We start from the raw sequence: 27,422 nt of genomic DNA, 5'->3' as shown, positions 1-27,422 counted from the left end.
TGAGACATATTTGCATATTTTTACCCCTCACTCACTAATTTTACAATCTACGTCAAAACTAGGCGCTATTTATGAAAGACGAAAGAGTACATTAGATGAAACAAATTTTTGCGTCATCTCTTTGCATGCATGGGGAGCCCCCTTTTTAACTCCTAAAACTTTCTATCTCACAAGTCCTTAAAAATAGGTGAGATGTTTATCAGACGCAGCCTCACCTTTGCTTTGAGAGCAGGATGATCGGGAACAGTTATAAGGTGTTATTTGCCTCCTACATTCATAATCACACGTGGGAACCAATTATATTCAGGGCGAAAACCGCCTTATTCTGGTCTGACTGTGGTTGAAGCAAATTTGTCTTTCAGAATTGAGTAGCCTAAGTTTTCATCCACTTAATGACGGACAAGACTAACCCCACTTTTTTGGTAGACGGACCCCTTTTTCAGAATTAGCATCCTATTTTACTTAAAAGCATGTCGGGAAACCGGAGGCTTGGTGCTTCAGGTATGAAAGGTTTTGTTGATTTTTCGTGTAATAATATTCGGGTACACGATGGTTTAATTTATACAAAACTCGTAGTGTATATATATACGTTGAACATACCCGTAATTCAGTTCGCAATGTTTGTTTACAAAGGAATATTTTGAATTGCTAATATACGAATGGAAAACGTACAAACGTTTACGCGATTGACCCCTTCGTTTGGGTGATGGCGTTATGACCCCTTCATTCCTTCATTTCGTAATGGGCTTCAAAACTAAGAAGATTTGGAAAGTACTGATTGAGACTTGATATGATACCCCCATATGACTATATTCGGCAAAAAAAAATTAGAACCTCCCCTCTCCCCTTCATGCTTGGTTGCATTCTGGATACGCCTGGAATGACTTTCGTCATACAGTCGTAACCGACTGCACATGACAGAAAGTTTCTGTTTTAGTGTGTCCAGAATTTCAACTACGGGTGTCTCACTGGGATGGCATAGTTCCGGTAAACCCTCTGCACTTTTTTTCTCACCCGTCCGCTGGCATTGCCAGTGCTGATCTGAATCAGTCCAGCAATGTCCGGCCTTAGTGGGTCCCGCCGACGTTCCAGACGAATTTTCCATGAAGCCAGCGAATCTTCTGACCGTGTAATCTGATAGCCGTAACTGCACCACAATACACAAGTGATTGTAGTTGCAGCAGCGACATATCAGCACACAGCCGAGATGCAATTTCGTCATTGATTTGAGTTAGAATTCCCGGAGTTGCTGGAGATGCATAGAGCGGTTTCGACACTATTCTGTCCGTCACGGGAGCCCGACCCAGTTGCGAATCAGGGTCTTGAAGTGTGTTAGAGCACTTCATTCAAGACCGTAACGGGACACTACAGAACACTGAAGGAGGCAATGTGGTCAGCATTCCGCTCGCCCGAGATTATTACCCCGGTTTGACTCAGGTACTCATTCACAGCTGAGTCGACTGGTATCCGACGTCAAATCACGATACAAATCGCACTGCCTTGTGCTCTAATCACTCAGCCATCCGGACACATTGAAATCTAAGGCCGCATAAAGTACGTCATCGATAATGAAAAGGAAAAATATTGGTTGCAAGACGCAAGTCTGCGGAACTTTAATTTCGACTGATAATTTTTCTGAAATTATACCTCAATGCTGCATATTAGCAAATGCATTTTCTCATCAGCATGTCACTGGACAAAGTGAACGAAATGTTGGACATGCCGCCATGCGGCAGACACAACCAATGTCACCGCTCGTAAAGGAAACACCATGGCAAACATCGACTCAATCATTGATGAAAAAGGATCGTGTCGAGAATATGATTGAGATATGTCAATGACGTATTCGCCATAGTCCAAAAGGGGGAAAGTTGCAATCATTTGAATCGAGATAAACAGTATACAAACAAGAGAAATAGGATCACTACCATTCTTTTATAGGCAACTTCGAATTCGAAGAGGAAGAAGAAAAGCGGAAATACTAATTTGAATAGCCTACATAATTTTAATTCTTCTTTTCAACAAATGATAACAATGTCTCTTCCAAGAACTCCTAATGTTTCAAAAATTTTCATGAGATTGCATTTTCTACCTTGATTACAATTAGAATATTAGCCTTCTATTTGTGTGTCAATCTAAAAGCGTTATGGCTCTAATTATATTTAGCAAATATATAATCACTCGACAGACTTTTTAATTGATTGATAAAGATTGTCTGTCAGCATACCAGATTCTCCTAGTTCCACATAAAACTAGTTAAACCGAGTCTTTACTTATTATACAATCATACATACAGCCTTTGCCAACACATCTAACGAGTGGATTGTTAATTTTGATGATAAACAAAAACAAGCCTATTTGGGTTCGCAGCTTGAAATTATTTGCCACCTCTTGAAGGCCCCATCAAACTCTTGAATTTATAAACTCATATCTCAAATACTTTGTCACAATTAATATTCGCCCTCGATGATAAATATTTTTTGTTATCAGACTGACATCTTACGTATCGCCGCTCTCGAGTGACTACCAATTATACTTCCTTGGCGACATTCTTACTTTCTCTCGAATTCCCACTTGATAACTGTCTACCAGCAGCACGAGTACATACTCGTACGTGCCGTAGACTATCCTTGCATACGTAATTAACTCTTGACTTGATATGCCTTCGATTTGAACGGGAAGAATAAATTCATCATTAAGCGTTATGGATGTCGACAGACGACAATCTCTGAAATGGGACTTATCTGATCTGGAATTAAAAATTCAAATTCTCCGCCTCGAAACGGGGCTCATTAATCATTTCAGGCAGTCGCACATTACACATGCATGCTACCTTGTAAACATGACCTACGATTTAAAGGACGATTTGTCACTGCCTCGATAATTATTCTCACTTACCTGAACGAATGGCGGATGGTTACCAGATGGATACTGAAGAAAATACGTAGAAGTAAGACCCGTTAAATTGGTTGGATGAAACAATACGTTACGAATGCATGAGCCCGCTGCAGTGGGATTCTGTTTAGTCTCGTCCCGCAGAGTCTATATGGCGCAAATAGACTTTCAGGTATTCACGGATGACATGGGCAGCTCATCCTCTTTCATTCCTTTTATTGAAGTTCCGTTCCTCGCCTAGTCCTACGACTAACCAACGCAACAATGCGAATGCATCCGGAATATAAATGGAACCTCAGTTGGACATTGCTGCTCTCTGATACTTTGATATCTAGAGCTGGAGGAAATGGGTTCGTTTCAATAAGATCAATCACAAAGTTGTCCAATGTATTATTTTACTGGGCAGCATTAAGTCGATAAAATTCACCATTAGAAAATTCGGATACCTCACACTGCAGGTTGGAGCCGACATGCATCGATTATGAGCATAACTTGAAACTTGGAATTTATTTAAGAAGATCCAACATGTTCGGTACAAACCTTTTCGAAGAATTCCTGACGCAACTGTACTAAATCTGTATTCGGTGTGTTCTCGACTTTTGCCTAAAGAAGCATTTTACAGAAGAATAGAAGAAGAAAAATGGTATCCTGTCACAAGAGGAACCATTTCATCCCCAGTCATCCCAGTAAGTCCCTCACCGTCGACATTCTGCCTTCACGTAATCACTAGACAACTTGCCTCCAAGCAACAGAAACTGTGAATTCAGCTCCAGTAATGGATCCTGCCGAAGTCTTCGCTCGTCGGATCGTACTCCATGCGGAGCTGGGACTCATCCTGGCTAGCAGAGAGAATAATAGAAAATAAATCTCACATTGTTGACACATACGTGCGCAAATGAATTTCATTCAGGTGAGGCATTATCGCCCACTAATGTTCCGTCAGATTTCATTCTAATTGTTTCCCTGCCCAAGATGATGTCGGGAATTTTAATTAGGTTCCTGGGTAAATATGAGATGCTATTTCCATTTTCGAAATTTGGGTAGAGAGACGGTGGTTGGTGGGGAATAATTATCGCGCCGGGTACATCATGTTGTTTGTTGTGTATGAAGGAATTAGTCACAAGTCGGTTAATTGCAGTTGGAGAATGCGGATCCTAATGTGAAGGTTAGGTGGAGTTCTGTTGCTTGGTTGAGAATTAATGGGCTCTGCTCATGCCTTAATAATGGACGAGAAGTTGTAGAGATCAGGACGCTTGCTTATAGGTAATTTAATTATGTCAGAAAAATAAATGATCAGAAAAAGGCCACAACTGAGTTTGAATATAGTTTTTAAAAGATACATTTCTAAGTTTAAAGGACAGTTGCAACAAGTTGATTGACATCAATGAAAGTTGCTCTAAAATTCTTTGCAATTGTATTTCGTCGAACTCTGCGATTTTAAAGTTTTCATTACCCATTCTTGACCTTAAAACCATATCCATTTCTCGGTCAGTCCCGCTTGGAAAGAATGGAATTTTGTTGGTTAAATACAAAAAAAAACAATATCCTCATTATAAGAAAATACTTCGCAGCCATGCACCGCCATAGTACGCGGTGAATGGAATGTAATAATTTGCGCTAAATATAGCCTCACTGGTTCCAGTTCTGGGTGCATCATCCATGAGTTTAGAAGAATAAGTACTTAAGGCAACCAGTTATTCATCAATCTTACAGTTTGCAAGAAAGAAACATCACAATGGAACTCACAGCAGTCAAATTTTCTGACCTTTGGAATATAGTATGAAGTCTCGAGAAGTCAAAAAACTTTATTGAATTGATGGTAGACCTCGTTTTTTTATGGAGTAGGGTAGGTGAATGCATTTACGCACAGTATATTGGACTCCTGCAATAGTAAGTCGTCGGACTACTAACTAAACAACTCTCCATCATGAGCGAGCTAGCCTTCAAACCAAGGACGCCAAAGGGACGTCAGGGGAGAAAGGGAACTATTAGTTTAAGATCCCGCCCTTACACCGGTCGACTTCTACCTTCTTTGCGGCTTCACCTGCCAGCGCTTTTCAGCATCTCCTCGACAATCTTGTCTGGAGGGAAATCCCCTGAGTTTAAATAAAGCTACTGACGAATCCTATTCCACTTTTCATACGAAAAAGGCGTGATGGGTATCGTCCTCAATCTCATTGCAAAACACATAATCAGGAGATCGTGTTTTTCCAATCTTGTGCAGGTAAGATTGAAACCTCAATGCTCACTTAAGGGGGTCATATCGTGTGGCCGATCCGCGGAATCGATTTTTCGATTTGGCATCAATTGTATCTAGATATAGTATAGAATATATGGGTAAAGTGAGTTTTTGATATTCGGAATCGTTCGGAAATTATAGTGTTAAATACGTAATAAGTCAGATGCTAGATTTATATCGATCGCCGTAGTAAAGCGCGTATTTATCGGTCCGAATGACGTTCGAATGACTTTACTTAAAGGATAAGAATTGAAGCCAAGGCTGTACATGTGTTTCTTGATGAAACCTAAGGTTTATGGATTAGGTATAGTAGTTTATTTATCACATTCTACTTTTAAATGCGTTTTTCTCGAAAGAGCATATTCAAAATCGGTTGCCACCATAGCACAAAATCTATCAAACGAAATTCTTTGAAATTTTCACGCCTTATTCAGATTTCTACGGTCCGCAAACTAGGATAATTGCGATTCATTCAGTAGTTTTTTATTTATTCATTAAATAAGCCTTGAAAAAACACCAAAATTCACAAAAAAAGTTGAAAACGGCTCGAAAAATTGAGCTTTTAATGTTTTTTAATAATCCTAGTTTGCAGAGTTAAGTTTGCACGTTAAAATGCCGATTACTTTTCGGCGTCAAAATGATCACAGCGCCTTCTAACGTGGCAGGAGAAAAACACCTTTTTTTCGAGATGGGTGTATAAATTGCTCTATATTTCAATAATTAACTATGCTATCAAGCTGGAAAAATTACTACACATGCTCAAGATATTAGTAAATATATGGTGAAATTTGCATTTGTATCTTCATCCAGTTCTTCACAAAAACACATAAACGGCCTTCGTTCGGATGACCCCCTTAAGAACTGGGTAAGGAAAGAGTCAGTCGCACCATCCTTCCGATTCAGCCACACACCTAAGTTGCCAATGAACCATGAAGTTCATCTGCCTCTTGTTTCATTTTGCCAAAAAAGTTGCCAATCATCTGATGGATGTTATCATTCTTCATGAGTAACCATCTCCCTTGGCCCTTTTCCTTTGCGTTTGTATACGTTTTTGTGCTCTTTAGCAAGAAGGGCAGTGGGATCACTCCTGCAATCACCATCACGGTCGGTTCAAAGACTGTGCAGTGTGCAGATGCACCCCAAAAATCTCTCGTTCTCTGTGCTTGCTTATGGCGCTTATGATATACTTCCTTGTCAAGAGCGTCCGCCCATACCGCTGCGCCGTCGAGCAAAACAGACTGCGTTAAACTCATCTGCTAGACGAAGGACCCCAACGTTTGCCATTACCCGACTTAAGGCCGGAATCCCAGCTGTAGCCTTGTACGTCGCTACTTTTATTTGCTCGAGAAAGCTCATCTTTGAGTCAAGAGTCTGCCCAAGGTACTTAACCATTCGCCTTGGCTCGATTATCATCGCCCCAGTCAGGATGACTACTTCGGTTTTTTCTAGTACGAGGTTGAAACCATGAGCAGTCATCCATTCGTATCCGCGCATCAATATACCAAGTTTTGTTTGCGTAACAAGCGCGGCAACTTCAAGCAACTAGGTGCGACTCTTCTGGCATGTCGAGTCTAAGCAGACTATCATAGGAAGCGATTAAGAGATCCGGCCCTAGGATGGATCCTGCGCTCCCCCTCCGTGACATATATCCTCCTCTGACCCGATAGCGTTTCAACAAAAAAGGAGCGGTTTCTCAGAAAATACCTCGGCCCGTCAAAAGTATTTTCTGGTGCTCCTAGAATGTCATTGCATCTTACGGAATTAAAAGTATTTCTGACAGTTTAGGAGGAAGACCATCAGTCTAGTCTTCCGATAAACGCCAATCACAACTTGCATGACAGCATGCACTGGGGACCTCCTTGCTCTGAACCCGAATTGTCACGCAGGTATTGCTTCAGCGAGTTTGCTTGTGATGAGCCTTCCGAGCATTTTCCCGGCAGGGTCAAGCATACAAAGTGGATGGTATGAAAATGACAGCTCGGGATCGCCTTTTCTTTTGCTGATCAGCGCAAGCCTCATCACCTTCCAACGAGAAGGAAAAATCTCCTCATCCAGGCAAGCATTGTATAAGCCGAGTAGTAGGCCTGGACGACATTGGAGCACCAGTGTGTATACCTCTGCTGGGATTCCATCGGGTTCTGGCGCCTTCTTGGAGGATTGCCTCTTCCAACCCTTTTATGGAGAATAGTGGCCCGTCCTCAGCGCCCTCCGTTCTGCTATCATCATACCTCATGTAAAATGCGATTCATCTGCTCGACCTTAAGTGAACAAGATTTCCGCAGAGTACCTATTTTTCAGGTTACCAATTTGTAACCGAGCTCTCTCAAGTTCCCACTCCCCTCGTTAACCAGCTCCTGACAGCAGCGAGCTTTGATCCTGTTTATTGCACTGCAGAATCTCCGTTTTACTGATACTGTACTCTGTTATTGTGATACATGCCTTCTCCCAGTCGTTTAGAGGTTGTGTCAAGCGGTGCAGCTTGTGCCACTGCTTCCGGGACGCCGTAATTTTCGCCGTCCACCAATACATAGAAAGCTTGCCATGTTTCGATGACTTCTTGGGCATGAAAGTATCGCAAGCATCGGTATCAGGTTCATAACTGAATTTTCGATAGTGTCAGCTGCAGTGCAACCATTTCGAAGTCTTCCAGAACTCGCCACCCGTCCACAAGCGGCTTCAGTGATTTTGACACGAAGGTTACGTCGGGAATGCTTTTCTCGCAGTCTGGACGCGGAACGTTGGAGTGGAGTCAGTGTTTAAATCCGGGAGTCCTGTTCTCGCCGCCATTTCGAGAATTCATCTCCCTTTGGAATCTGGGTGAGGCACGCCTCATTCAAGTGGTGTGGCATTGAAGCCACGACCGGCTAGAACCCGCCCCTTTGTGCTCAAAATAGCGTCCTCTAGAGCATCAACCCAGCGTCGAAAGTCGGGCATTGTCTCATGCGGTATTTGATTGTTTGATTACACTCTAGACATGGAGTGTCTGGTGCTGGGCAAGAACATTGGTATGTTCCCTACATTATGTATTTCTAATTTATTACTGAGGATGAATTTCAGAAGGTACTCACCTCTTCGATTAATGTTGCCTCTTCCCCTGACCTCATGGTGGATGTTGGCATTGCAGCCGAGAAGAAGTGCCTCCTTCTCGCAGAACTTCATCAATCTAACGACTAATTCCTGTGGGATCCGGGTGTCGTCTCCTGGCAAGTATTCTGATGCCACAACTGCCTCTTGAATTTCTCTTCCGGCTTTCTATACGACTTGGACACCCACGAGGTCTCCAGCTAGGAACTCTGAAAGACATATGTATCTTAAGTTTCTTTTGAGAAAGATGCAAGCTTTTGGTCTTTCACCAATTATCTGTAATTGATGAGACATTTAAGACATTTAATTGCCTTCAGGGATCGCCCTTGCTTCTAAATTCTCCATAACCGTGTGGAGAGATCCATGTTTTGAGTCATGAGGAGGCGGAGAAGCTTTCCCGTCGCAATCGCTGCGGTTTTAAGAAGGTAGACCATGTGCACCCCAGGTATATCATCCCCAGTATATCTCGACAGTTCCGATCCTTTTCATTCTGGAAGATTAGAGACTATGACTCTAAGCCAGTCCGCCGTGTCCTACGTTGCGCAGAACATCCAAAAAAAGCCACAAATATACGGATTCAGCAGTTCTCCTGCTAACACCGCGCTCATTCACCAACATACATGCCAATTTGGTTAAACCCGTTCTGAGCACAAGCGCACACGTTTCGCGATTGTGACTCGCAAATATGTTGCTTTTCGCGAGTATTTCAAATTTTCTCCATTTGACTTTGCTAGGGGCGGACAACGTATGTTATCTTTCCGCCATATCGAGACGGTTGTCTCCGTTTAGACCACGATATCGTCTTTAAAAGACCATGCGTTTACGATGCCTTTGCACTTTGCACACCGCTGCTCAAGCTCAAGTCGGCTCTTCCTTCTACAAGAATATAAAAGCCATTCGCGCAAACAGCGCATACAACCGCCCAATTAATTTCACCCAACTAAAAGGGATACCAATTAGTGGGCTAGCAACCTGATAATCGAAAACAGGCAGTGATTTGCTTCTGGAATGTACGCAGGCTCCTCGGTAACAGTAAGAAGAGTCCCCAGAATGCCCGCCTTCAATAACTACTACTATTAACTTCCACTAATATAAGCTGGATTCTCCCTCTTGTGGCAATGTCCTTTTGTACCCTGCAAAGCCAACTGGTAGCAGAATTCAGTGTGGGATTATTTCCAACGCTATCGCAAGGCGATGACGAGCAGCTGTGGAGATGGAGCGAACAAATGGAGAATGACACCGGGTCGTGAACCTTAACCAAATGGCCTTGGAGAGGTCAGCACCGCTTTGAGGGAAATAAACGCCAACAAAACCAACGTTCTCAGTATGATGGGTCATTGCACTCCCCTTATCTGCATTAATGGACGGAACATGAGGACAATGGGCAAATACTGCCATCACCAAGCAAGAAAGAAATAGTCTGTCCAATAGAATTACAGCCGAACTAGTTAAATAAGGAGGCGGCCAATTACACCAAGCAGTCCTTCTTCTTATGCTTGAGGTCTAGGACAGCGAATCAACGCCTAATGAAGGTATACACTGCTGAGTACCATCTATTGGATATTCTCTGCTATCTTGTTGTGCTTCTTACGCTCAGAACATTATCGGACTATACTAAAGAGGCTGCACACCCGGCAAATCAGCAACAGATCAGATTTTCTCTCTTCAGCAAGCGATGGAATTATCTTTTCATCGACTTCAAGGTCACCTGTAATAACATAGCTAGGGTAAAAGTCTACGCGGTCATGAGAGAATTTGGTGTCCCGACAAAGTTGATAAGACTGACTACGCTTACGCCGACTATATCGACATCATGGGAAGAGATGTATAAGCTGCCTTCATTCAGATCGAGCAGGTAGTGTGAGATGTTGGGCTGCATATTAATGAAAATAAGACGAAGCCACCACCACCAAGCGGTGATTAGTAACCATGTGATATTAACATTGAATCGCCATTATTAAAAGAAATAGAGTCAGCTACCAAATAACTTCTACTTTGGATCCCACTTCATCAAGATCCTTGCACTGTATGTATGTACGTATGTAAATCTCCTGTCATGCGCGCACACTGTGGCATTCCTCCCAAATGAGTTTTTAACTTGAGCGCAAAAGCCATTAGTTTTTCCCACGCTAGAACTTTTCACCCTTTTTGGATTCTTAAAATTCTGCTCACATTTCGGCTGTCGAGTCAAATCTTTAAGGTCGGGATCACCATTGGCCTTCTTTTGTATCTTTGTAGCAGAGATTGCGCTTCTGGGAGATAACAATCACTTCTTTTACTTTATCTTTACTGTTCCGGCCTTTTTTGGTAACCCTTATCCACCCATCGTTTCCGTTCCCCTTAAGTTTCACTTCGCTAGCCCCCGTTTTGGCTTTGGCCCCTTCCGAACTTTTAGTTCCGCCTTTCGGAACTGCCTGTATTCCTTTTATCCTTTCAGGAACTGCCGCGTCTCTAAATGAGCTCCCCTTTTTCATATATTCCTTTGTTTGTCTATAATGCAATATAAGTGGGATTAGGTGTCATCTGCTTGGCCTGTGATGTGGTTGGGACATCAGATTTTGGCTTCTCATTGGAATTTCTTGCTCCCTCCTGTGATGTGTTGTAGATGAATATGATAGCCCTTATCGTATTCTTTATCATATGACCTACGGTGTGCTTGTCTATGATAAACTCGGACATCTCAACTATTTTTCCACAAGCTGGGTGAAGAGTAAGTCAGATAAGAGCTCTAACCTCGATGATTCGCGATCGGATTACTCCTTTTATAATCTTCTTCACTTTTTGCATACCTTCCCTGTACTTTACGGTCTTTTACGGGTCTTTTACGGGTCTTTTACGGTCTTTTGCGTTGATAGAATCGTCAAGTTGACGAGCTTTTCTTAAATGGTTTATGGCTCATGGTTTTCAAGTAACTCTTACTGTGGGTGAAGAAACGTGGTGGATGTTGTTGTCGGTTTTGTAGTCCAGTGGCCTGCTTTCACTTCATCTTCCTTCGATTTTGTTACTTGTCTTCCTGGCAAGTCGATACGTCGTTTGATCACCTCTTAACCCAAATTTAAATCAGGTTTAGCATTAGATGCCACAGTGGCCAAGTTGTCCACCACCGAGACACTGCAGTCGAAAGATATCTGCGACCGGGAACCTACTTGCTCACTGCGAAAAGTCGCCGATACTAGGTTCGCGACCTTCCACCGTAAGTTTGCCCCTTTTTTCATCTTTCACGGTACCCTTACGTTCTGGGCGTCCTTTCCATAGACATTTTTGTCCCCCCAAGAAACATGGGCAAACAGTTGGTGTTGATGCTCAGTCCAACTCTACTTGCTCCTCTTTCCAAATCCATTGCCATTTGGCCAAGGTTCATGGCCCGATGAAAACGGTGAGAGAGCAACTCCCCTTTAGACCTTTAAATCCCACCAGATTTTTCCTCGGTGCAGTACGTGACATTTGCTGCAATCATCTGTTGGTTTGATAATAGCTATTGGTTTCTTCGGAATGCCCCTCCTGCGTAGCGAACACGCGGCGCAGCAAGGATCTAAACTCCGCGCAGTGTTGCAAAATGATCCGTAGAGTGTTAATGTGGTCAATGCATTAGGATCCGGGGTCCAAACCCGCCTTCTTTCCGTCGCTGTAGTTTCTGAGATATTCTTCTATACGATTGTGGATTATTTTGGGTGCTATTTTTGCAATGGCCGGGAACATATCCCTCTAATTGTCACATTGATGACGGGTGCCCTTCTTTGAAATCTTAACAACCATTCCCTTCTTCTGCTCTCTAGTAGAATGTTATTTTCATCTATTCAGTTGTTTGTAATCGTGAATGAGAAGTTGATCATTAACGTCCTTCACAGGACTATCGAAAGATTAGGACAGCACGCAAGATTTTTCCTGATGCGGTATAATAATAATAATCGTTGGCGCAACAATCCATGTTGGATCAGGGCCTTGAAGTGTGTTAGAACACTTCATTCAAGACCGTAACGGTACACTAGGAGGCAATGTGGTCAGCATTGCACTCGCCCAAGATTACCCTGATTTCACTCAGGTACTCATTCACAGGTGAGTCGACTGGTATCCGACGTCAAATCACGATACAAATCCCACTGCCACCAGCGAGATTTGAACCGCGACCTTCCGTACGACAGCCTTGTGCTCTTACCACTCAACTATCCGGACATAATGCGGTATACATTTCTAAAATCACTGCCTTCGTCCGCATCATCCGCTTCACTGGCCAGTGCAATAGCTAATTTTCTCGTTTCCCAGTGCACACTGCGCTGAACTCCATGGGATTTCGATCTGTATCGGAGTACGAGTGTGCCACGCCAGCCATCACTCGCTGTGATCAATAGGGCTTTCATACCTTTCTGTTCATCGATCCGTTTCCACGATTCCACTGTCATCCAGATCTTATAATGCCCCCTTTGGGACGTGACTGGCAACCTAAGTAGCATCCGGAAAAAGAGCATTTTTGATGGTAGCCCTATGCTCATAGACATTCTCAGCTGGATTATTTATTATATCTCCGATTAGCGAAACAGCTGGCGAAGAGTGGCAGCCGCACCACACAATTAGTCGATCTTGAACTTGGGGGTTGCACTTCTCCAACCCTGCGGGAACTGGCGGACACAACTCTCATGCGAACGTATCAGATGACCACTCCTTTCGAAGCCGATGTCAGCGCCTCTTCCGTTACATACATCCAGAAGACAACTCTTGAATCTGCTGCTGATTGCAAAGTGGTCGATTTGATTGCTCGTGCGGTGTTGGTCAGTTGAAACCCAATTGACCTTATAGTAGGCTCTGTGCTTGAACAATGTGTCACCAGTGACGGTGGAAGTTACAGACATCAACGAATCTCAAACCATTATTGTTATGGTCGCCAAGACCGTGTTTTCCCCTCACATGGTGTTGTCGGAGCCCAACTTGGCATTCTGATCTCCCATCATGGTTACAATGTCACCTTTAGGAATCCTCCCCTGAACTGCGTGTAATTGCTCGTAGAAAGCATCCATCTTCGCTATACCGGAAGTCTCCGTTGATGCATAGCATTGTGCTGGTCCTTAACCTGGACCAGAATCTTGCAGTTAAAAGTCACTCAGAACCCTACCTCCAGGACGAGAGAGCCCGCGGACTCGCACCTGCTACTGCTTGGATTTGCAGAGCACAAAAACAGATTGTCATTAGCATGGCAAGTGGGAGAAGAGTGTTCTCCAGAGTCCCACCATCTTACTTCGTTTGCTCCGAATTATATCTTTGGAATTCTCGATCAAGTTGGAGAAAGCGAGCATTCTTGCGGTAATGGAGACGAAGATGCTACGTTGGGCTAGTGGCGTCACACGATTAGATCACATCCGAAATGAGGATATCCGCGATCGTTATGGGGTTGCACCGATCGTGGAAAAGTTGCGAGTGAGGCGTCTTCGATGGTATGGTCACGCAATTCGTGCCAACGAGAATTCACTTGCCAAAATTGGTTTGAACATCGAAGTCGATGGTAAACGACCAAAAGGCAGACCTAAGCAACGGTGGCTTGATACGCTGGATGGGGATTTGAAAGCTTCGAGATTGCACCCAGATCAGGCATTCGATAGACCCAAATGGCGAAGCCGATCACGACGAGCCGACCCCGCTTGTGAACGGGACAAAGGCTGAAGAAAAAGAAGAAGGAGCGTGCGTTTATTTCAAGGAACCAATCAAAGTCTGTTTTTGATAACCAAAGGTGGCAGCCGTGAGATCGGTCCCTATCAGAGGCGTTCTTGACATTTCGGTAGTAATAAAGTTTCAAAATTTGCAGGTTGCTGCCCCACAAATTTCTATCCCCTTTATGACAAGCAGGAAAGACTTTGATTGTATTCTTAAGCCCAAATTTTCGGGGCAGAAATTAACTGCCTACACAGTAAATGCATGCCGCAAACCATGGTATGAAAAACAGATGATAATACGATCTTCTTAATCAACTTGATCATACACTATTATTGGAAACATCTGTAGCTTTTAGTTTCTTTCTTTCTCGTGCTTTTCAAATTTTAATAACAATATTGCTTTCCAGATTTTCAAGCCCTTTGATCGCTAATCTGACGTCGCCGTACAAGGTCAATGTATCAAGTTGCATAGGTGGTAGCTGTGATCTATCCCATGCTAAGTCTGGAAAGGTTTAATAAAATGTTCCAATTGTAAATTAGCGCTAAGGTCGTTTGTTGTTGCTCTGCATTCGAGTACTCATTGTGGTCCCCATTCATGCGTTTTCAGTACTGCTTCTTTGCTCGTACTTAGCTTAGGGATTTGCAATTCAAATACTAGATCGCCTACGAACCAGATACTCAAAGCCAGCTAGTGAAAGTAAGCGCAAAACACATTAAAATTTCATTAAACTCAACTTCCGATCAATTGCTGTTGTTATACTTAGGATTATGTAATGTCGGTCAAGAATCGGCGGTTTAATTATGGACAGCGCGAAATGGATAGCCAGCTTGCATTCAGGGATTACCGGCGGCCCCTAATACAATCATCGTCCACCATCTGATCGGGGGCCTGGGGCGTTTTGTCAATGAAACTCTGTTGCGACTCAAAGAAAACAGTAGTTATTATGACGGTCGCAAGTGGCTGCTTCGAGGTTAATGATATGAGATCTCACAGATTGAATGTTTATAGAAAATCTGGGCTAGATACGATTTCAAGCACTTTTCAAAGCTATGATCAGTAGACAAAAATAATGAGCGAGGCCATTACGAAATTCGCAATTTTGATTGATATCTCTTGACGTCATGGAGCTGGAATAACAGCAGGCAAAGTATATCGAAAAGCTAGTTTGGCAACAAGAGATATATCCGAATCTCACATGTCATGGAAATCTAGAGACCAAAGTGTATAATCTACACAGATAACAAAACTTTCCAGTCGGTTCAAAATCTAATGCTGAAGTCGGGGAGAGTTTGATTGAATTATGCACAACGTACTAATTGAAAGCTGGAGGAACTGTTGGCAAGATGTGGTGCTTCGCTGAGTAAGAAGCAATAAGCCAACGGTGTTCTTTTCCGGAAAATTGGAACTTTCAAACTTCCCTTTAAGACGTTGGTTGCAAATGGCTTATGTAGTGAAAATAGTTTCAGTTCGACAGTGGAGGATAAATGAATTTGAAACTGAAAGGCGGCATGCAACAGGAAAAACAGCATTTCCGAGGCAAAAATGTTCTCCGTCTTTTGTTCTAACATTCATTCAATAAGCAGTTTCAGCTACACTGCCCTCTTTTTATACGATTTATACGGTAGGGAAACGTTGGGTTCGGTGTCTAGGCACATAATTAGTATTTTTCGCCCAAATAAGGAGGAACAAGTTGTAGGGACTAAGACTTATCCAGGTAGATTTGTTAAACTGAAATTTGTATTTCATCGAATTTGCTGATATTTCATAATTTTGAGCCTTTTGTTAAAGAGAATAAGATAAAGTTACAGATAGAGTCAATTTCCATGAGTTAGGGAACTGATTACAGTTTAGTTCCTGCTAGTAAAAAGGACGAAGTTCTCATTGCCGAAATTCTCGTACACTTCCATAGTAGAAAAGGAAAGACAAAAAAGAAACAGTTTTGTACAATCGTTGCTGGAGACTGCTAGCTAGCAACCCCCCTTAAGGGATTTGCTTTGTATTCAAATGCAAATTTGTTGTTTTTGTTTCCGCTGTTTTCGAACGCTACGCTCGAGGATATATACCCCTAACAAAGCGATGAAACAATTGCAAAGAAATAGCAGAATATTTTAACAAACTCATGCTCCCAGTGCCCTACCCCCTGCTTCGCCCACTTCATCCGTTTTTGCAGTAACTTTTGGAAAAACCAAATAAGAGCACTGCAACGGCTACAAAGCACAAACGAGTGAAAAGGAATTTCGTGACTGCAACTTCGACATTAAGTCACTTCTTGCTTGTTGTCCTGGTATTTTACTATCCTCCGATATAGAGGCAAAGTTTCGAAGGTTGTCGAAGTCACGACGAAATATTGTAGCCCAGCGGTTGTACAGAAGATAGGGCTCTAGGCTGTAAAACAACAAGTTAGTGAACTTGTTGGGGACAAGTAGTACGAGTAGTTGTTGTCTTCCTTCCGGCTCACTTGGAAAACTTGAAATTATAAAATTGAAAGCCCAAGTTTATCGCATTGGGAACTTGGTCTCAAAAGTATTGTCTATCGGATTCGAGTGTTGTCAAGATATTCATCCCTCGAAGCTCCTTAATATTGTCAAAGATGTACAATGCCAACTATTGTTTGAGAGTGTTTTCGGTTGACTGGGTAAAAGTTCGCTTATAGGAAAATCAGTTAGGATATCAAATATAGACAGAATTGAGGGAAATGATTCAATCGAACTTATTTCCCTTCTCATACAAAATCAATATCGCAACAGCTTATCAGGGATGTTATACATCCGCAAATGTAGGTCGTTTGCCAATATTCATATATCCTGAATTAATGACACTGTTACATGCTTATTTTTATTCAATGTGTAGATAAAACGAGAGCAATTAAAATAGTAGGCAAAATTTTAGTTCCATTTCAGTTTGCAAGCCACATATTTTAGTCAAACTCGTAATTTTAATGATATGCAAAATAAAATGAAATAATTACCCAATTTCCTTGAATCTATAGGCAATTAAAGCGTTTAATTTGTATCCAAATTTAAAATCCTATTATTTTTGGTTTGTTGTGCATCTGGATATAATCCAAATCCAAAATTTGTTGGGACATAATCGTAAAATAGGCAATTATCGATGCACAATTCACTTGAAAAGATAATTGTTCACGTAGGCGCTATTGACATTACGTTGTTATAATAATATCATCAATGGAAGTTGCACTGCTTCCTAAAAGCGCTATTACTGGTTATAGTATACCTTTTTTCAACTACTTCTTCATGCTTGAAACTGGCATCTGGTATTATGTACTCTTCCACGTGTCTGATTCCCCTTCTGGATGCTCTTATGGCTTGTTCTATCCAATCATAGCATTCCCTGAAGCTGTTTCATTTTGCTCCCCTGATAGCGTTGCTATAAATCGTCAGCGCTGTTTTCGTACCTCCACAAGTCCCGGGTATGTTTCGCCGGTTGAAAATTTTTCGCACCTCCTCATTCTGGCTAGGTTCCTTTTCACCAGGGTACCTCCCTTGATGACTTGACTATCTTAGCCGGGCAGCTAACCTCATATGCGTCAACGATTACTTTGTTGAGGCCTTCCATCACTATTGCTAGCTCTATCTAGCTTCTGATGTAACCGCTCACCTTTAGATGAGCCATGTTGTCACTAGTGTGCTTTGTGTTGTGTTTTTTTCATGCCCCCTATGGAGGAATCTGCAAAGGGCAAGCTTTTCGACTCAATGGAAAGCTTGCATTTAGTATCTACGGCGAAACTAGCCAGAAAGGAAAGTGCGGAAACTCTTAACTTGGGAGAAACTGCAAATTCAACTACAACCAGCCCGTCCGTGGTAATACAACTCAAATCTACCCAGAAACGGAACTAAAGAGGGGGACTACAGGCTGAATCCCGCCTGTCAGAACCTTCTGCTTTACCCTTACCGAGAGGAGCGGAAGAAAGGGACTAGTGTCGTGGACGTTATTGGTTTAAGTATGTGGTCTGTATGTGGAAATGGACCCAAGCGGTTTGGGCACTGTGAACTTGGGAAGTCCCCCAAGATGAAGCACCTTGGGAACGAGGTCATGAGCGTGGCTGTGTCACAAGGTACGGTAATGTCCAGGGAAATCAGACAAGGAAGCGGAATCTTCGGCAAAAGGTAGGGATATACTGGTACCCCCGGTGAAACTCGTACTGGATGTACCAGACTCTTCCCGCCAGCGGTAATGTGTTCAAGAAGCGTGAGACTAAAACATCTGTGGTGACCAACGCTTTATTGTGTTCCGCACCAAGGCCTACATCGCCGCGTCCTACGGGGTGATCTCAACGAAACCGGTCCCTACCATATGTATACGGACACGAAATCGGGAAAGGGGAGGATGAATACGCAAGCTGCAGCCTCATTTCTGACTGCTGGGAGTTTCCTCCAAGGATGGCAGAATGTCAGAAGGACAATTTACTATCCTCCGGGAATATCTGCGAAAAAAGCCTGGAACGAAGCCAAGATTTAACAATTAAGGTTTTCGCTATTGGCTTCTCTCTTAAAGTGGCTCCAGCAGGTAATCGTGGCTTTGAGTTCTGCCAGTCAGTCCAAGTTAACTATATTCAACACTAAGCTGCGTAGGACAGAACATATCGGACGTTGGTTACCGGGCCCTCGAAGAAAGGCAGAGGACATCATCCAAATGTTGGGTCAAAAGAATCTTGACAAGGCCTTCGGACAGTTCATGAATGCCAGACAGGCAAATCTACAAACGTGGAGGGTTTCAGCTTACTATTCCAATTGGACTGAAAGAGTCTGAATGTGTTTAGAGAAAGTCAACATGTGGTGCTGCACTTTTCCTAGATAGATTAAGATTCAATCATATCAGGAAACTGAAAAGCATCATCTCCATTTCGAAAGCAAAGAATAATGATGGTCTTGGTAAAGCATCATCTCCATTTTGAGAGCGAAGAACAATGATGGTCATCTGCTCACACAATATAGAGCAAATTTCACCACCTTCGCTGCAATCTCCATAATGGAGCTTTGCACGGAGAATAGTGTATGTAGTGGTGGAACCCCCGTATGTAGGTTTACACTAGCGAAGGGACAACAGACTGTTTCCAACCTGATAGCAACTTATCCTACACCATTTACGAAATAGATGACAGAAAAGAAAGTCAGAGACGTGCACGGAACTGACTGTTCGAGTGATCGCACCCATGCAAATCGGACAACGCAAACCAGCGAAGGTGTTACGGGGAGAACAGACGAATGCTCTGCGGGATGAGATGAGATCTTTCATTGATGCGGACATGGGAACTGCTGCACTTGCAAGTGCGGCTATTCTCAGAGAAATCAGAAATAAGGGAATCGCGGTACGGTGTAGGGGAAGTATCGTAACACGCGGATCGCAGCAAGGATTATACAGTTTTCGATTACATATTAGACTAAGTTTATGTCGAAAAACATAAAGATTTATCAAATTAACCTGCAGCATGCCAAAGCCGCTTCCTATCTGGCAGTGAGGTTGACAAAGCTGCGAAACTGCCCCTACATTTTTCTAGTGCAAGAGCCATGTGTTCAATTGAATAGAGCCTGCGGCATCTGTGGGATTAATAAAGGCGGCTAGGATCTTCTACGATGAAAGATCCATAAGACTGAGAGCTTGTGTCCTGATGTCAAGACGGTTAGAGGCAACCCTTCTGCTCCCTGGACTTACTTACGATCATCATACAATACCAGATTAATGGCGAGAGAAAAAACATAATAGTTGCCTCCGATTATTTGATTCTTTGTGCCCTCCACCGACGCAAGAACTAAGGGTAAGGCGTATGGAGAATCAAGTAGCCTCGAACTCATAATAGGTTGCGATGCGAATGCTCACCACATTTGTTAGGGCAATAACAAATGCAATCCAAGATGATAGAAGCTATTTGATTTCAACTCTTCAGCTGGCACCATCACTGCAAACGTAGGGTGCGCCTCTACGTTCATGAGACCGAGAAGAAGTGAAGTAAATGACTTAACAATCTGTATTTCAATAGTGTTTAAGATGATTACACACTGGCGGGTGCTAGACGAATTCTCATAGTCAAATCTCCGATACCTAGAACTTAAACTAACTATTGCGGGTAAACAATATTTAATACAACGACGGAATTCTAGGAAAACAGATTGGACAAAGTTCAATGAACTTGTTGGCAATTAAGTGCTCGTTTGTCGTTTGAAGATGAATTGGAAACTCTGAATTGCACACTTTTAGAGTGCTTTGAAGAGGCTTGTCCTATTTCCCGAGGCCAAAACGGTAAAGCGGTTCCTTAGTGAAACCATCATCATCAACGGCGCAACAACCGGTATCCGGTCTAGGCCTGCCTTAATAAGGAACTCCAGACATCCCGGTTTTGCGCCGAGGTCCACCAATTCGATATCCCTAAAAGCTGTCTGGCGTCCTGGCCCACGCCATCGCTCCATCTTAGGCAGGGTCTGCCTCGTCTTCTTTTCCTACCATAGATATTGCCCTTATAGACTTTCAGGGTGGGATCATCTTCATCCATGCGGATTAAGTGACCCGCCCACCGTAACCTATTGAGCCAGATTTTATCCACAACCGGACGGTCATGGTATCGCTCATAGATTTCGTCATTGTGTAGGCTACGGAATCGTCCATCCTCATGTAGGGGGCCAAAAATTCTTCGGAGGATTCTTCTCTCGAACGCAGCCAAGAGTTCGCAATTTTTCTTGCTATGAACCCAAGCTTCCGAGGAATACATGAGGACTGGCAAGATCATAGTCTTGTACAGTAAGAGCTTTGACCCTATGGTGAGACGTTTCGAGCGGAACAGTCTTTGTAAGCTGAAATAGGCTCTGTTGGCTGACAACAACCGTGCGCGGATTTCATCATCGTAGTTGTTATCGGTTGTGATTTCCGACCCTAGATAGGAGAAATGGTCAACGGTCTCAAAGTTGTATCTCCTATCCTTATTCTTGTTCGTGTTTGTGTTTGACCAGTGCGGTTTGATGTTGTTGGTTGGTTGGTCTTCGGTGCTGACGTTGCCACCATATATTTTGTTTTGCCTTCATTGATGTGCAGCCCAAGATCTCGCGCCGCCTGCTCGATCTGGATGAAGGCAGTTTGTACGTCTCGGGTGGTTCTTCCCATGATGTCGATATCGTCAGCATAGGCCAGTAGTTGGGTGGATTTAAAGAGGATCGTACCTCTTGCATTTACCTCAGCATCACGGATCACTTTCTCGAGGGCCAGGTTAAAGAGGACGCATGATAGCGCATCCCCTTGTCGTAGACCGTTGTTGATGTCGAATGGTCTTGAGAATGATCCTGCTGCTTTTATCTGGCCTCGCACATTGGTCAGGGTCAGCCTAGTCATTCTTATTAATTTCGTCGGGATACCGAATTCTCTCATGGCCGTGTACAGTTTTACCCTGGCTATGCTATCCTAGGCGGCTTTAAAGTCGATGAACAGATGGTGCAACTGTTGTCCATATTCCAACAGTTTTTCCATCGCCTGCCGCAGAGAGAAAATCTGATCTGTTGCTGATTTGCCTGGAGTGAAGCCTCTTTGGTATGGGCCAATGATGTTCTGGGCGTATGGGGCTATCCGGCCTAGCAAGATAGTGGAGAATATCTTATAGATGGTACTCAGCAACGTGATACCTCTATAATTGCTGCACTGTGTGATATCTCCCTTTTTATGTATGAGACAGATTATGCCTCGTTGCCAATCGTCAGGCATTGATTCGCTGTCCCATACCTTGAGCACAAGTTGATGAACCACTTGGTGTAACTGGTCGCCTCCATATTTAACCAATTCGGCTGTAATTCCATCGGCTCCTGGCGACTTATGATTTTTTAGCCGATGAATTGCACGGACTGTTTCTCCTAAACTTGGTGGTGGCAGTATTTGTCCGTCGTCTTCAGTTGGCGGGACCTCCAACTCGCCGATATTCTGGTTGTTCAGTAGCTCATCAAAGTACTCAACCCATCAGATTTCCCTCTTTGTCTCGGCAGGATGAGCATCGAGGTGTATAAGGCTTCATCCTGCTGACTTGTTGGTAAAACTTCCCCGCCTGGTGCGGTTGCTCCCTGTACCTTTCTAGTTCACAGACTTGTTGGTTCTCCCAGGCTTCCTTTTCCGTCTGTGAAGTCGCTTCTCCGCTCGCCGGAGTTCGTGATAAGTCTCTGCACGTGCCCGCGTTCTTTGAGAATGCAACATTACTCGGTATGCGGCATTCTTCCGTTCCGTTGCTAGCTTACATTCATCGTTAAAGCAGCCGTTCCGACTCCTTTTGCGGCTGGGGCCAAGTATATTTGTGGCCGTATCCATGATAACGTTCTTCAGGTGGTTGTGAAGATCATTAGTTGATGCTTCATCTCCAGGTCCTCTGTTGACTGCGGTTATTGCGGCATCCATTTCCCTCTTATAGGTGTCGCGGAGGGTTGTGTTGTGGATGGCTTCAGTGTTCACTCTCACCTGATTGTCAGAGGGGATTCTAGGTGGTATTGTTATTCGAGCTCGGAGCACCATGCCAACGAGATAGTGATCCGAGTCTATATTGGCCCCCCTATATGTTCTGACATTCATCAAGGCTGAGAGGTGGCGGCGTTCGATCAACACGTGATCAATTTGGTTGAAAGTGGTCCCGGCTGGAGAGGCTCACGTATGTTTGTGTACCGCTTTCCGCGCAAACCAGGTACTTCCAACAACCATTTCGTGTGACCCTGCTAATTGAATAATCCGCAGCCCGTTATCATTTGTTTTTCGTGTAAGCTATTGGAGCCAACGCATCGCCTGAATACGGGCTCCTTCCCTACTTGGTTGTTAAAAGCCCCAAGTATGATTTTAATATCATATCTGGGACAGGCTTCGAGGGTTCGTTCTACTGCCTCGTAGAAGGTATCCTTCTCCGACTCTGCAGTCTCCTCTGTAGGGGCGTGAACGTTTATGAGGCTTATATTTCTAAACTTGCCTCGCAAGCGCAGAATGCATAGCCGTTCGCTTATGCTTTCAAAGCCGTTAACAGTAGGTTTCATTTTTTGGCTGACTAAGAAACCTACTCCGAGCAAATGGTTTACTGGATGACCGCTATAATATATGGTGTAGTGGCTCTTCTCCAGGAAACCGGTCCCTGTCCATCGCATCTCTTGCAACGCTGTTACATCAGCCCTATATTGGGACAGGGTATCGGCTAACTGCTTATCAGCTTCATCTCTGTACAGGGAGCGCACGTTCCATGAGAAAATGCGCAAATCGTTGTTCCTTTGTCGTTGCCGGGTCCGTCGTTTTAAAATCCGTCCTATCCGAGGCTCCTGTTGTGGCTTCGTAACAAGTTGTTTTCCGTGTAGGGTTGTCAGCCCTACCCAACCCCCAACCTGGAGGACCAGTTGGTACAATTTGTCCCGTTTTTAGGCGCTGGAGACTCGCCTTCATCCTTCTCCGTCTACAGCTTTTCGTCAAGAAAGAGCTCCCAGCGGTCACCACGTGGAGGTGGAGATAGGATTTGGTAGTAGAGCTGTTGGTGTTGGTTCAGCAAGCATTTCCCAGGTTTTATCCTCCATCGTGGGTACCAATCCACGTTTCGCCCAGGGACCTATACTACCCTTTGACCACCTTAGTGAAACCAGGAACTGCAAAAAGTCAGGAAATCAACCAAGCGACTTCTGCACCGTGCTTGTAAAAGTGGTAAGAACGGAACTCACAGCGTGATTACAAGAGACTTCTTTAGAGCGTTCTGTGAGGAACTAGAAGGCAAAGGAGAGACTTGAAGGTTCTGCAGAGTCCTTAAAAGGGCCCAGGGTCGGCTAAGTTGGACTCTCTTAAAAAGCCAGAAGGTACTTTCACGAGTTTCAGACTAGAATCAGTACAGACCATCTTGGAAGTACACCATCCGGGAGAATGGGTAAGAGAAGTGGTAGGCTGAAGTTATAACACCGCCTACAATCTCCTCTGACAATCAAATGAGAGTGAATACTGAAGCCATCTACAACACAGCCCTTCGTAACACCTATAAAGGGGCAATAAATGCCGCAATCACGCAGTCAACAGATATCCTGGAGATGATCTTCACAATCGCCCGAAGAAGGTCATCATTGATAACGCCACAGACATATTGTGCTTGACCCCATCCCCAAGTAAAATCGGAACAGATGGTTCGGCAATGAAGGTAAACTAGCAACGGAACGAAAGATTGCTGCATGCCGAATAACGTCGCACCCTCAAAGAGTGCGAGCATGCGCAGAGGCTTATCACGAACTCCGTCGACTTCCCGAACAGAAAAAGGACAACGAACAGATCCGCGAACTCGAAAAGTACAGGGAGCAACGCATCAAGTGCAGAAGTTTCACTAACAAGTCAACAGGGTGAACCCTTATACACCTCGATGCTCATCCTGTCGAGACAAAAAAGAAAATCTGGTTTCCGACAGAATGGACATATTGGAGCGATGGGTGGAAAATTTTGATGAACTGCTCAACAACCAAAATATCAGTGAGTTGGAGGTCCGGTCAACTGATGATGACGGACAAATGCCGTCATCACTAAGCATGAAAGAAAGATTCCCTACAATTCATCGGCCTAAAAATCATAAGTCGCCAGGAGCCGATGGAATTACAACCGAATTGGTTAAATATGACGACGACTTGCGCCACCAAGCAGTTCGTCAGGGTGTGGGACAGCGAATTCATGCGTGACGACTGGCAACGGGGCATTATCCGTCTCACACTTAAAAAGGAAGATATCACGCAGTTCAGCACGATAGAGGTATCAGGTTGCTGAATACCGTTCATAAGATATTCGCCGCTATCTTGCTAGTTCGGATACTCCCAGATACTCCAGACAAATCAGTAACAGATCAGATTTTCTCTCTACGACAAAGGATGGAAATACTGTTGGAATATGGCAATTAGTTGCACCATCTTTTCATCAGCTTTAAGGCCGCCTAGGGCAGCTTAGCTAGGGTAAAACTGTACACGGCCATAACTAGGCTGACCATGACCAATGTGCAAGGCCAGAGAAAGGTAACAGGATCACTCTCGAGACCATTCACAATTAACAACGCTCTAAGATAAAGGGATGCCCTATTATGCGCCCCCTTTAACCTGGCTCAGGATGCAGATGCCAATGCAAGAGGCACCATCCTCTTGAAGTTTACCCAACTACTGGCATACTCTCACGATATGGACACTATGGGAAGAACAGCCCGAGATGACCAGTCTACCTTGATCCAGATCGAGCAGGCGGAAATCGCGGCAAGATATTGGGCTGCACATTAATGAAGGCAATACGAAGTACACGGTGGCAACGTCTGTGCAAACCAATGAATATATGAGACTACAACTTTGAGACCGTTGAAAATTTCTCCTATCTAGGGTCGAAAATCACAACCGATAACAGCTATGACGATGAAATCCGCACATGGTTGTTGGCTACCAATAGAGGCAATTTAAGCTTACACAAACTGTTTCGTTTGAAACGTCGCACCATAGGGTCAAAGCTCGTACTGTATAAGACAATAATCCAGTGCCAGTCCAATGCTCAGTCCTTATGCATTCCTCGGAGGCCGAGATTCTTAGCAAAAAGACGACGAAATCTATGCACGATACCACGACCGCCTGGTTGCGGATAAAATCCGGCTCAGCAGATTGCGGTGGGCGGGTCAACCAAGTCAACTAATCCGTGTGGATGAGGATGATCCAACCCGGAAAGTTTGTAATTACAATATCCATGATAGAAAAAGATAACGAGGCGGATCCTGCTTGAGATGAAACGATGGCGTAAGTCAGGATGCCAAACACCTTGAAGGGATATCGAATTGGTGGAATTGATGGAATGGTCTTCGAACACGAGAATGTCCATAAATCCCGCGAAGCGGTCATCGCCTCAATAAGCCTTCAAGCGTATGCATCATCTCGTTCTACCGCCGCATTCAACCCATTGACCCGACCGGCCTCTTCACCATCATATCGTTTTTGCGTGGAGGAACCACGCCAATAGTTCAAACACCGAACATACTTCCTGTTTGGAATTCTGTATAAACGACAATGGTCGCCACTTACACTGATGGCTGACACCAAGTCCATATGAGCGAAACATTTTCCACTTGAAACCGACGGTGCCATTCTTATTTTGGACACTTTTTGAGTAACAACACCACCAGCGTAAATCGCAACTCAAATACACTCCTGGAATGATGACCACCCATTACGCCATTATGGTTCATATCAAACTCCCACGCGCCCACCGCAATTAACAGCTACATCCTCCAAGACATAAACTGCAAGAAACTCTATGGTGAAGAACGTGATCCACAATATCAGTACTTCTATCTGTAATAGGAACGCCGCAATGACATTCAGCCCCAACATATTTCCCCTCCCGAAAAGCGAATGACAAATGACAAGATATTTGCTTAATAAAATAATCACTACTAGCGCCGTTTTCGCTAGAAACACCGCGAACCGCACATTGATTACATCAATCCCTTCTTGTCTTCCCTCATTAATCATTGTTTGTTGGTGTGCTCGAATCACTCCGATCTCCTAAAAGATTAAATGATGCTAATTGTCCCTCGTGGAACCAGAATGGGAATGACTTCTATTTTCTAAAGCCAGGGACCTGGATCGTAATATCAATTTGGTTCCCTTTTCTATCGTTAAAGAAAATATCTATCCAGCTGCCATTATCATCTCTAACTTATCTAACATCTCTTACATTAATATGGCGCTATACCATGTTAACGGGACCTTTAAACCATACATCCTATAGTATACTTCAGGACAATAAACTTCGGCGCAGAAGGTCAAAATTTTCTTTCTTCGATCACTTTTGTTTCGCCTAAGCTACGCCAGGAAAGACAAATGCTCCCTTTCTGAACCGGTATATTTTACAACGTTCATTGTACAAGATACGATACATCACTTGCCGAAAGCTGCTTCCATAACGGGCAAATAAGCAATGAAATTGCTAGAAGAGGGAGTCAGTCAAACCCAACTTTCTAGTTCCCGGGTATCTGCGGGGTGAGGTCAACGAGGGAGATCAACAAGGGAAATCTCCTCGTTAAGAATCAATTCCTGCAAGTCTTTACTCCCTATTCGAACGATGACCGTCTGTTTGACAAGGAAGGTAGACTAGCCCTCTACACCAACCGTAAATTCCTTCCATCTAGAGAGAGAGTCATGGCATCAGGATACTTCTTCGGAAAGGCAAACTGATTCCACCGGAATTAGTCGTTAGACTGGCGTAGGTCTGTACGAGGAAGGCGATACCACTTTGTCCCGGCTACTATGTGAACGCCAATTGAAAAGGTGAGCACCTTATTGAAATTACTTATAGCAATAAGCTAGAAATACATAATATGGCAAAACGTCAATATTTGTGACACCAGTAGACAAGATTTACAATATGAGACATAATTCTAGGGAACATAATAATAATAAGGAATCCTAGGAGAATAGATTAGGACTCCTACACAAGACAGCTGACCACTTGGGCCACCTGCAGGTGAATGGTCATATCAGGAGTGAAAAACAGTGGTAGATGACTTAAATAGAGTCGTCTTCGACACATATCAGACTAGCTATCTAACAAGACAGTT

Source organism: Hermetia illucens, chromosome 4 (assembly GCF_905115235.1).
Source record: "Hermetia illucens chromosome 4, iHerIll2.2.curated.20191125, whole genome shotgun sequence".
NCBI classification, from domain to species: domain Eukaryota; kingdom Metazoa; phylum Arthropoda; class Insecta; order Diptera; family Stratiomyidae; genus Hermetia; species Hermetia illucens.
This window is presented reverse-complemented; position numbering follows the sequence as displayed.